Here is a 13,100-nt window from a genome sequence, read left to right as displayed (position 1 = left end):
TGAATTAAATGCCACCGGTTTACTTCTGGGTATAAATGGGATAGGGGGTCACTTCACTTGCACATGAACTCTCCTGTTCCCTTCAGAACCATATTTCTTCCATATCCGCGATCTCTTTTTCTAGTGCCACTGCCTCAAAGCAAGATGTTTGAGGCGTGGATGGGGATGAAAGGTCTCCGCATGCCTCAGAGGCACCGAATCCTTAAGGTGATATGGTATGGACAAGGATGGCATAGATTCAAGCCAGTCCTCCGTCTTGACAGGAGGAAGATGGTATTCCTCCTTCTTTTAGCCAAAATCTGAAGCAGGTTCTGGTCATGCCAGATTTTTGGTATGTCAGAAAAAGGAATTTCCGCCATTAGCGCCGTCTGCCTTGTAGCAGGCAAATTTTTGCGGGGGCTCCCCAACTTCCGGCTCCCTGCACCTTTTCTGTAGATGGTGTTAGCCTGAGGTCAGGTTCCCTGCACCTTTTCTTCATCGATGCAGGCCCCAAGTTGGGTTCTTTTGCTACCTGAGTTATGGGCGTGCAAAAGCATTGAGGAGAAATAAGGTCTCGAGGCAGTAGCCAACTTCTCCTCTGTGCTACCTCCTCGGCTTTATCTTCACTCTCTTGTATTTTTCGTTACTTATGTAGTTAGCTTCAATGCAGGCTTTGTTTCAGCTTTTCATTGTACAGTGTACTGTTCCTTTGTCTTAATAAAATATGTGTCTATTTCTCTATTCATATCTTTCTTCTCCGTAACCACTACTTTATGCATGAATATTAAATATAAGCTTGCCCTTAATGATATTCTAGGTAGAAAAATGCCTTAACACAGATTCCTACTAGTTTAAACTTACAAATATTATCAAGCATAACAAGGTTAGTCATCAATAAATTAAACTCTTGGAACTAACCGGGATAACCGCTGAGTGCTGCGCGATGCATACTAGAGCGATGTCCGAGAACGATAAACTCTAGGTCATTCGTTCGAGAGGGTAGCCGAGTATCGAGGGGCTTTGGTTGTGCTTTTGGGTAATACGTTGCGCCGTATCGCATCAACCCCTTTGATACTGGGGATCAGAGGGTAGACCGAGGAATCCGCGCAATCAAGGTATTAACCCATCTGTTAACGCGGAGTTCTCTTCGGATGGATCTCGAGGTTTATGTGCCATAGTTTTTTTTTAAATAGTTGGTTCCTCATCCAGGCAGTTGGTTTCCCCATAGGCTTGCGTCCGAGGACTATGCAATGCCCTGGTTCTGTCCAAAACCTAGTTTTCCTCATCCAGGCAGTTGGTTTCCCCATAGGCTTTAGTCCGAGGACTATGCAATGCCTTGGTTCTGTCCAAAACCTAGTTTTCCTCATCCAGGCAGTTGGTTTCCCCATAGGCTTTAGTCCGAGGACTATGCAATGCCTTGGTTCTGTCCAAAACCTAGTTTTCCTCATCCAAGTAGTTGGTTTCCCCATAGGCTTGAGTCCGTGGACCATGCAATGCCTTGGTTCTGTCCAAAACCTAGTTTTCCTCATCCAGGTAGTTGGTTTTAGGCCCCAGGACTATGCAATGGACCATGCAATGCCTTGGTTCTGTCCAAAACCTAGTTTTCCTCATCCAGGTAGTTGGTTTCCCCATAGGCTTGAGTCCGTGGACCATGCAATGCCTTGGTTCTGTCCAAAACCTAGTTTTCCTCATCCAAGTAGTTGGTTTCCCCATAGGCTTGAGTCCGTGGACCATGCAATGCCTTGGTTCTGTCCAAAACCTAGTTTTCCTCATCCAGGTAGTTGGTTTTCCCATAGGCTTGAGTCCGTGGACCATGCAATGCCTTGGTTCTGTCCAAAACCTAGTTTTCCTCATCCAGGTAGTTGGTTTTCCCATAGGCTTGAGTCCGTGGACCATGCAATGCCTTGGTTCTGTCCAAAACCTAGTTTTCTTTTCGTGTGGGATCTTGGCTTTAGGGGAGTTAGCTCCTCAGCCAAGCCCCTAGAGTTTATCCATACAATTAACGCTACCAAGTGCCTAGTTTGCTCTTTACGGGGGACCTTGGCTTTAAGGGAGTTAGCTCCTCAGCCAAGCCTCTAGTCAAGAAACGTAGCCCCGAGCAGAACTTTATACTAGAACTCTATAACCAACGGTTAGAAATAACGAAGAAACTTTATCGACCCACATCCTATACCTACACACAAGCCTTTCCCACAGACGGCGCCAATTGTAAGGACGCGATTCGTGGCGGACCGTAACAGTGTCGGGTTCGCACGTAGAAAGGCCCCTAACAATATCATTTGTAGAGCGTGGGTTTGGAAGGCTAGGCCTTGGTTGACAGGCGGTGGGTTTTTCGCGGTGTTCGTACAAGTTTAAGTTTTCCTTCACCCCTGGAGTCTTTCTCCTGGAGGTGGGCTGGGAGGCTCTGGTTTTTGGCCCTTTTTCCCAACCCCTTCTTTAGGTTACTTGTTTTTCCTTTTATATTCGCTTGCGTTCATTGTCCTTCGTCCACGTATAGGGTCAACCTTTCCAAGATTGATACTTGTCCCATCAGCCCATATTCAAAGTCGTTGGGGGTGGTTGTAAAAGCCAAAGAATGCGGCTCTGTCAGGTTCAGAGCATTGAATGGCAGTAAGGGCAGCTTTCCCTGGATATTTTAGATCTTTCTTCCTAGTTTCAATCCTATACCGTTTTTACCCTTCTTTCAGGGGGGACTTTGGGTCTGCCGAGGACTGAGCTGTCCTCGGCGGTATCCAAAGGCTATCTTGTCGAGCTTGGGCCATAGCCCTCCTCGGCTTGGGCCTTCGGATTCTCCCCGGGGAGATGGGCCTGGCCCATAAATCATTTGGGCCCCACAAGTGAATTGTTAATTTTTTTTAGTTATCAAAATGAAAGAAAAAATTTTCTTATTGAAAGGGAATCTTGATGTTTTAAGCTTAAATTGAGACATCAAAATGAATATTCAGCTGGGCCGATCCCAGCCAAAACAATGTAAGTCATTGCCAACCAAGAGATCCCAGCCAAAACAATGTTATAACACCTTGTAAGCTTGTACACAAACAAAAATTTGCTTTGTTCTTATTTTTTTCATATGATATGGAGACATACGCCGTTGACCTCTACGTCTGTTTTTTTTTTTTTGATAATCGAAAGGAGGGCGGGGGCAGCCATATATGACTAACCCCTCAGGGCGTGACCTAATAGGGGCACCCCCTGCTAGGGAATGTTGAATTGAGCCATAGTTACTGTGACCGGGGTACCACAGACCTCACCCTAGCACCCCAAGAGAGCTAGCAGGAGAGACACAATACAAGCTAGGAACCCTCCTCCCACACGGTACTCACCACGATTCGAACAAGGGACCTTGTGCTTGCATGCGGGATCTCTCCCAACTGGGCTACCCCTCTTGGGGTAGACCTCTACGTTTGTTAAGTGTTAACATATACTCCATATCTTTTTCTATTGCTATGACAGTTGTATTACATTCAATCATCTTAAAATATACACTTTTTTTTACAACGATAATAGTCAACCTATGCCTCTATTTTGTAATTATTAATTTTTGGCTAAATTGTAAACTATACTCTAAAGTTTGAGAGTGTTTGAATTTTACACCCTAAAATTTTAGAATTTGGATTTTATCTCCTAAAGTTTGAGGGTATTTGAATTTTACACCTTAACATTTCAAATTTTACACTCTAAAATTTGGGGGTGTTTGGATTTTACACCCCTAAATTCTTCAAACACTTCCAAACTTTAAGGAGTAAAATCCAAACACCCCCAAACTTTAGGGAGTAAAATCTAAATTTTGAAATTTCATAGTGTAAATTCCAAACTTTAAGGAGTAAAATCTAAATTCTAAAACTTCAATATGTAAAATCTAAATACTCCTAAATTTTAGGGGTGCAATTTACAGTTTAGCCTTAATTTTTTTATTGTAGTGCTAAAATGTCATATATATATATATATATATATATATATATATATTGTGTAGGCAATATTCCCAAGTCACTTATTCAGCAACAAGACTGAGCGTGAAATATGGAATTTACTGCATATGTTCAGTTTTTAAGTTTTTGACTTTCAAGTGCGACAATCATGTCTCATGGAAGTGCGTGTTCTCCAAGCGCGCCCACATTCTTCCTCTTACATTGGGCTCAAAAGTGTTTCAAAATTCTCTCATGGGCTCTCCAAACCATACTTCCAAAAGTTCACCTAAAAGAGATCCCTTCAAATGAGCTTGAACCGCGTGGGATGAGAATAAGATAGGGTAAGGAAGCTTGAACCACAAGGATGGCAACTTTTTCGTTTTGTGCCAACCAAAGAAAGCAACAGGGGTATGAATGTTCAGCCTTCAGGGGTAAATTTAGTTCAAATTATGACCCCTTTGATAGTCAGCAACACATACAAATTAGCTTTCACAATTCAAAAACAAAAGTGGATTCTAGAAATTTGAATTTAAGTTTAACAGGATTCATGCTGTGGTTGATACGTTAAGATGGAGCTCCTCTCATAACACTAAAAAAATTGGCCCGCAAGGTGCAATCGATTGCTATATAAACCTACTCAGAGTTTCATCTACACATCAGGCATTCAACACAAGTGAAAGCTCGCTAGTCTACCAACTAAAGCTGATTAATAACCCTAAGAACAAATTACGGTTAGATTAATTTTATGCTTAACACAATTGAAAACGAAATATATGTGATAGCAAATAATCAACTGAAACCACAAACTAAAGCATGTGCATACATAATAGAGAAGCAATATAAACACAGTAAAAGAGAAGAGAGTGCAAACACGAGATAACACATGATGTGTTATCGAAGAGAAAAACTAGAGAACTCAACGGAAAAACCTATCTACGGCCCGACAAACTGAAATAATCAACTAGCAAATCAATTAAGAGTACATGAATACACAAAATCCTTCCAAGCCTAAGCTACCCAAAGTACTTGAGCCCTCTAAGCTCCAGCTATCAATTGTCTTTCTAGAGTCTTGTTTTTGCTAGCTTACCATGAAGGAGGAAAAAATGGTGAAAAGGAAAGATGTTATAGAAAACTAAGTTGCTTAGAGAAAAGAAAGAATGAACTACCTCTTCAAGAGACACACTCTTGGAATAATACCTCATAGGTAGAGATTTCCTGGATTCAAATTCAACTAGTTACAGTGAGGGCAACCTTGCTTATTTATAGATATATAGGCAAGTTGCTAATTGGCTAGAAAGTTAGTAACAAGAACCTACCATGTGGCTGCCATGTGATTGGCCAAAGCCTAACAAACATCTCTAACTAACTAATAGGCTATTGCACTTATTACTAACAATCTATTAACTAACTTTCTGTTACAAGTGAAATGATCTACTTATCACACAACAAAAGCACTACTAAACAACTAGTTTTAAAAATGAACTGCATCATCCTAGATCCCACAATTAAGCTCAATTGCATCACCAAGCCTTACATGCTGAATTTGGCAAAGACCCAATGCTTCCCAACTGTCCAAAACACACTTAAGTCACTCATATGGTGTATGGGTAGTGTTTGGGTTTAGCTACTCTCAAGGGTATGAAAATTGGAGAGGGAAGAGATTGAAGAAAACTAAGAGAAATGTGTAATGAATTGTTGGATGATAATCACTAAATTTCTAGTGGATTTCTAGGGTTTTCTCTTTGAAACACTTTGTACAATTTTGTGGGTAATGAGGTTATATATAGTGTGGGTGAAAGAGGACAAGAGTCACAAAAAAAAAAAAAAAAAGGCTGTCAATGTGCCTAGCGACTCAATGACGGGTTGGCCTACCCGCTAGCTAGTCACCAGCCACATGGCATAACAGAATTTTAAATCCCATGTGTTGCATGAGCTACTCACGTGATCATTTGGTAGGTTAAACCAATCACCAAAGCTACTGTTTTGAGCAAATCTTCACCAACTAGACACTAAACCCATTGTGTGGGTTCTTTTTTTTTTTAGCAAACAGGCCCAGATAGAAACAAGGATCCTGGGCCCAATACTTATTGCTTTAAGGGACTGTACTTGGTTTACCGTAGATAATTGGGCTAATTTCGAACCAGGTGGTGCATAGAGCATGAATCCTACAACACATACATGCTAACAAACAAGAAATATATGCATTGAACAACAAGAAACAACAAAGGAACGAAATGGTAAAGAAGGAACACAAAATAAAGCGTTGGGGATCCTTAAAATAATGTAAGGTACTTCATTACTTTCTTGATTGTGTAATACACTATGAGCTCATTAGGACGTGTTACAAGGTTCAAATAAGTTCAAAAATCACATACTTAGATGGCTCTTCAGGCCTTTAAGACTTGCAAAGTATAAATCCATTTAAATTCAAGTGTCCTCTCTAGTGGCTGTTTGAGGATACCGGGCGGTATTTCACTCCCTTTTTCTTTCTTTTTTGAATTCTGACAGAGTTTTCTCAATAATTTTTACTCTAAGGGTCCATTTGGATATAGCTGAAAACTGAAAATACTGTAACAAAATAATTTTTAAATATGTAAATAGTACCGTGGGACCCATTTTTAATAAAAAAGTTGCTAAAAAGTGATATTTGTGGGTCTGTGAACAGTGCATGAGTGCACTGTTCACGTGTTGAAAGTCAACAAAATCAGCTTTAAAAAAAATAATAATAAAAAAAGGGCTGAAACGCTGACTCACTGCGTTTCAGCCCAATCCAAACGTTACCTAATTCACTATTACTAAATGCCTTTCACCGTTGGCTGTTTCCCCTTTTATAGTGTCCTCCTAGGGTTTCCAAGGTACCATTGATTCTCTCTATTTGCTCTTCTGGGTACCAAAACCAATGTTGTGTTAGCAACATGGGTGGCTGGTTCCTTCCTCATTCTTCATTATTTCTTTCTTTTGAGATTTCCTCTTCAAAAGACCCTAGATGACCTTCCCATTCTGGGGTTTCCTAAAGGGTTGACCTTTGGTCTTTCTTCTTTCAAGGCTTCTAGATTCCACCTTTTCAGACCCAACTTTTGGCAGCTTTTCCCTTTGTCATTTTTCCTAAGTGAGCTGATTCTTTCCTACCAGGTTGAAAGTTTTCCAACCACCTTCCTTCATAGTTCTTCTTTCTGGGTTCCTCGAGGTACCAACTCTTTATTCATAAATTGTTGGTTCCCAAGCCTTTTGATCTATTTTCTGCATCAATGGGTGGTTGATATGGACATATATGTCCTTGTTTCTTATGTTTCTTCGGATGCCCTTTTGAACTGTTTTAATCCTAGCCTGGCTTTACTGCATGTCCTGGGAATCCTAGGCACCTGGGAATCCCCAGGTATCCTGGCCCAGTGATTTTCTGACTTTTTGAGAGCTAGCTAGGCCTTTTCTTTCCCTTTGTTTCATGGGGTCCAAAACCTACTTATTCATGGATTTGGGTTCCTCCTTATGGACCCTTAATGGGTTTGGACCTCTCCTCCCTTTTCTTTATTGGAAGCCCACATGCTTTGCTCTCTTAAGTCTCAATCCTTTGGGTTGCTTTGGACCTGGTACAACATTGTGATTTTTAGGACCTCAACACCCATATACAATAAACCCCACAAAAATACAGGTATTTTTTTGAAAGAATTACATTCAAATTGGTTCAGAATTAAAGTCAACAAAACTAACCTAGAAAATCACAACTTAACAATAAGAACACAAGTAGAAACTAGAGAGAACAAGAGATGGTAAAAGAATGAAGAACTTGTTCTTAACGGCATCATTTTTCCTATTAGTCCTCCTATTAACAAACTATGAATATTGAAGCTCAACAATGTTGTCCAAGTGGCAGAATTAGGGGAAAGAAGCCCCCTCCTAACCAATGCAACTCAAATTGTTGTGTTGATGGCAAGATATACACAACTTGCACTTGTTCACCACCGGCGTCTTGTCACACTAAGGCATATCTCACCCTCAACAACTTTGAGAATAATGTAGATGGCAGTGGCCCATCAGAATGTGACAATCGATACCACTCTGCTGATACACTCGCTGTGGCATTATTAACCGAATGGTTCAACAAAAAGAGTTGGTGCCTTAACAACATCACCATTAGTGCTAATGGGCGGAGCATGGTGGCTATGGTTGTAAATGAGTGTGACTTAACTATGAGATGTGACTCAAACCATGATAGAATGTACTAATATTGTTTTTATTGGTGGAATGTACTTCTTAATATATATATATATATATATAGAAGATAGAAATTCTATTCTAGTTTGATCTAAGTGTATATGTGTGTAAATTTTCCTTTCAGAGACTTGAATTTTGACCCTTACCCCCCCCCACCACACAAGAACTTAGTAATTGTGAAATGACCAACACACCAAGGGTGTGCAGTGACAGTGTGTTAAGGACATATTTATGTAATTGGCTAATTCTATGACAAAATGCACTTTACTTATAATTAGGTAGATCTAGGATGGATTTAGTACTTCAAGAAACAAGTATTCAAGTTAAGTATTGAAGTCATGCAAGTCTGACCAAGAAACAAGTGAAGGAAGTGCTATTCATTAAAGCTCGACAAAATCCTTTCTAGCGAGATTTAATATTTGAATGTTCAAATAGTGTGTAAAATACTTATGAACGTTTAAACCCCCAAATTACAAATTACCAATTCAAACTTATTATCAAATAATGTATGTGCGGAATATGAAAATAAGCTAAAATTGAATTGATAAAAAAATCTAAACCAAATAAAATCACAACCACAGTAGAAATTAAATGGTAAAGATTAAGGAAAGTGAGATGCAAACATAAAAACAACACAGCGATGTGTTATCGAAAAGGAAACCGTAGTCCTCGATGTAAAACCTCTCCGCCGCCATCCAAGCGGTCAATAATCCATTAGAGAATAAAGTTGGAATACATGAACAGTAAAAGACCCTCCAAGCCTAATCTACCTAGTGTACCTAAGCCCTCCAAGCTTCTTGCTCCAACGAGATTACGCCGAATCTTTGTCTTCTCTAGCTTACCGGATTCCGCTATAGCCTATAGCATCAACCAATATCAAGTAGTTCCTTCCTAACTACTTCTCAAGCACCAAATAGTCTCCTCACAGATATGGGTATGGTGAGAAAAGGTTTTGGCTAATGTATCTCTCAAGGATGTAACAATGGAGAGGGTGAAAGTAGTGGAATTTGGAGAATCAAATAATGAAAATTGTGGATGAGTCAATCTTGTTTTTCTCTAGGGTTTCTCTCTCAAAATTCTCTTTAGAAACTCTCTACATTTCGTGGGTATAAAGGTTTATATATAGTAGGGTGTGTATGGAATGCGAAGAGTCAGTTTTGTAACAAACAGAGTGTTCTAGTGACTTGATTGAGTTGTGAGTCCAAGTCGTGAACTAACTGCCTGGCCAGACTGGAAGATTTGTCCTGTAGTGCAACAGCTGGCGTAACCCTTCAGCTCCTCTGCATGCTTCATACGTGTGCCAACTTTGGCGACTTGCCAATCGCGAGCCAGTCGCGAGATCTAGTCATAAGGCCCTGCTTGAATGCACACCCTTGAGTTTTTCTTCACACTTTCTCACACACTACCCTTACATGATTCCCATCTAAATACAGGTTTTCTAAATGCTGAATTACAAGCAAATTGGAATGGAATAAAGCCAAAAAAATGGTTGATTAAATTCAACCTTACAATATTAAAGCTCGACAGAAGCTGTATTTGTCGAGAATTACGAAATTATACTTTTCAGATCTGATTACACGCATATTCCTATGTATTTGTGTAAAGTTTCTTTTCTCACAACCCTAGACATATATAAGTATTATTTTAAGGGCCGTCACAAGTAGGTGTAAGGACAATACATGCATTGTGTAACCAAGAGCAGAAATTCCTCTAGTTCATCATTCTCTCTGAAGAAGCTATTGCATCTTTACGCCAAGGGTTTTGTGACCAAAGAGCTTCTTGATCTTCATTATTAATGAACTGAAAAACTTTGCAGTTAACAATCTTCTTCAAGTTGGTAGAGTTAGTTACGTACTGGGATCCTTGCATCATTGGTTAGTCACGTATTGGGATTCGTGCATTAAACGGAGATATTGCCGCTACAATACAAGTCCAATTGGGTATTGGGGTAAGGGTTCAACTACAAGTTGGTATTTCGGGATAGGCTAAATGGTTTGGTATGATTTTTTATACTTGTAACTGCTTGTGATTGATAATAGTGAATTCCTAGGAATGATGACTTAATTCACCAGGTGGGGTTTTGCCTTGGTGCTTTTCTCCATTCGTAAACAAATCACCCATGTCAAATTTATTTTCCGCTGTATTTGGTTATTTGTTTGTGCCACCACGCTATTGCATGTAATTGAACCTAATTAATTAACCTGGGTAATTAATTAATTTGTAAGTGGTCAATACATTTTTGCCTTATCACAATGGAATGTACTTTTTTCTTTTTTGTTTTTTCTTTTTTCAGAGTGGAATCTACTTTTAATTATCTAGTATGTAGTTCCTATTAAATATAGTTTTTTAATTTCAAGGTAATAACAATAAACCCACATGTGACTAGGCCGATTTTAATAATGCATATTTGTGGTTTGGACTTTATTACTTTACCCAATTAAGGTTACCACTGTAACTCACCTCTCTCCCTCTTCGTTAGAAAAACACTTTTAAGTTATAAAAAATAATATAAAATGAATCAAAGTGCCTATCAAGAAAACTTTGTCTCACTATTTAAAAATTGAAGATCCTGGCCCCAAAATCGTTGGGTTTTTTTTGGCATTTAACATTATTTTTGGAACATTTTAGTCAGTTTTCAAGTTTGCAAAACTATTTAACAAACTAGCATCTCGAAACTCTGAAACTTGAGTCTTAGACTCGGGTTGAAGTTGCTGGTAATCTGATGTGGAATAAAAAATCCTTATGGAACTTTAGTCTCTAGATCTTTGCTCTAGTTCTTGCCATTCTTCAGATCCTTCTTCTTCTTCTCAAATCCATCTTTTTCTTCCATTCTCTAGATCATTCTCCTTTTCCTTCTCCTTCCTGTTCCCAGATCCTTCTTCTTCTTCTTCTTCTTCTAAGACTCGACTTCCACGTGTATAAAATATCCCGTCAGCCTCTACTAGAGCATTAAAATTAAGTGTACGAGAAACTCGAGTCTATAAAACTTGAGATGCTAGTTTACTAAAATGTTTCAAAAACATGGCAACTAACAAAATAGTTGCAAAAATCACACTAAATTGCACCCAAAAAAAAAAAAAAAAAACACTCCAAATTCATTTGATTGAAGTGAAGACTCGACTTCCACGTGTATAAAATATCCCCGTCAGCCTCTACTAGAGCATTAAAATTAAGTGTATGAGAAACTCGAGTCTATAAAACTTGAGATGCTAGTTTACTAAAATGTTTCAAAAACATGCCAACTAACAAAATAGTTACAAAAATCACACTAAATTGCACCCAAAAAAAAAAAACACTCCAAATTCATTTGATTGAAGTGGTAACGGGTTTCATCAACATAAGATTTTGGGACCGTAGTTGCTTACGAGCAAGAAAGACCCCATTTCTATTGCTAACGTGAAATCAAGGTATGTTCTTAACCTGGGGTTTGTAATTTTACAGAAATTGACGAATATAACATATGAAATTTGTAGACCTTGTCTCATTACCGAATTCCAAAGAAGCCATTCGTTGGGCCACTGAATTTAGAGCCTTGTAGTTGCAAAGATGGAGTTACAAAAATGCAAGTTTGGAAGTGGGTTTGTTTCGGATGGGCCATCTGTTTGGCAGGAGCTGAAATTGGAACCTAGTAGTTGTAAAGATGGAATTAAAGTAAATTATGGGTCTTACTCCAATGGTGAGGTTAATTTTGATTATAGTTCACATTCAAATGGCAAGCTTGGAAGTGATTTGTGTTGGATGTATCATACGTACAGATTTGTTCGCTCTATTCTCTGCATTGTTACTTCTTTTGGGTTCTTGTGGCTACATTGGGAACATATGCAGGTGGGAGATGCTAAAAAGGACCATGGTCGTTGGAGAGACCTGAAGACATGGCTAGTATGGATACCCAAGGCTAAGGACTGTGTCCAAGGTAGAGAAGAAATAGGAGCCGCGTTTTTGGGGTCTTAAGCTGCGTTTTTCAAACGCAGCTTTAGACTAGTTTTTTTGTAGTGTGAAATTTATTTCAGTGGCAAAATTTCAGTATTTTTGTGAGGAAGGGTAGGATGCTTTATTGTTTTTTTTTTTTTTTAAATAAATTTAGCCTTCAATTTTCTGGGTACTTTATTGACTATGGATCTTGAAGTTCACAATGGTTGAGATAGAAAGTGTAAATACAAGATTGAAGTTTTAAGATATTGAATAAATTTTTTCTCCCAATAGCACTTTTTAATTTTATTTTCTCTATTTTTTATGTTTTTTTTTTATGTTTTTAATGGTGAAAAGGGAGGAGAGAGGCGTAAAAATATATATATATATATATATTTATATATATAAATATATATCTATACACACACATAAAACATATATTTACTCTGTTTTTAACAAATGGAATTACGGAGACCTAATAGAGACGGCCTTAGGTGAGTAAAATGATAAAATCCAAATCACAAATATGTATCATTAAAATAGATCTAGCCACAAGTAGGTTTACTATAATTTCTCCATTAATGTCCTAATCATGGATTTCTAGTCTTCTACTGGTTGCTACTTTCTAGTTGCCAATTGCCATTGCTTACTAATTTGTGGTGACCATATTCCTACCGAAATAAATTTGTTGAGTACAACGATTCATCAATGAGTTATTACTAAAAAACAAAAAAGTGAAACACTTCCCTCATTCATACTCTGAAGGTATGGATTAAATGCATATTCAAGTTGTAACTGTTCAAGTTCCAAGTTTTGCTCTTAGCATAATATTGATTCGCCAGTTCCTTTCCTCTTAATTTGTGCAATAAAGATTGGTTTTAAATGGAAAATCATTAAATCAATTTGGCTGGTCTTCAAGTCAGTTTACTATTTGCTGCAATTTCATTGCACCAAGTGTCTAGCAAATTCTCGAGGATAATACAGTTGTTCTGACTTTAAACAGTCATATCTCATTTATTTCAAATCTTAATTGAATTAAATTTGTGTCCATTTTGAAGCTTAATTTTTTATGATGTTAAAAATACGAGCAAA

This window comes from Quercus lobata, chromosome 8 (assembly GCF_001633185.2).
Source record: "Quercus lobata isolate SW786 chromosome 8, ValleyOak3.0 Primary Assembly, whole genome shotgun sequence".
In the NCBI taxonomy this organism is placed as follows: Eukaryota; Viridiplantae; Streptophyta; class Magnoliopsida; order Fagales; family Fagaceae; genus Quercus; species Quercus lobata.
The sequence above is the reverse complement of the archived record's forward strand: the minus strand, read 5'-3'. Positions refer to the sequence as shown.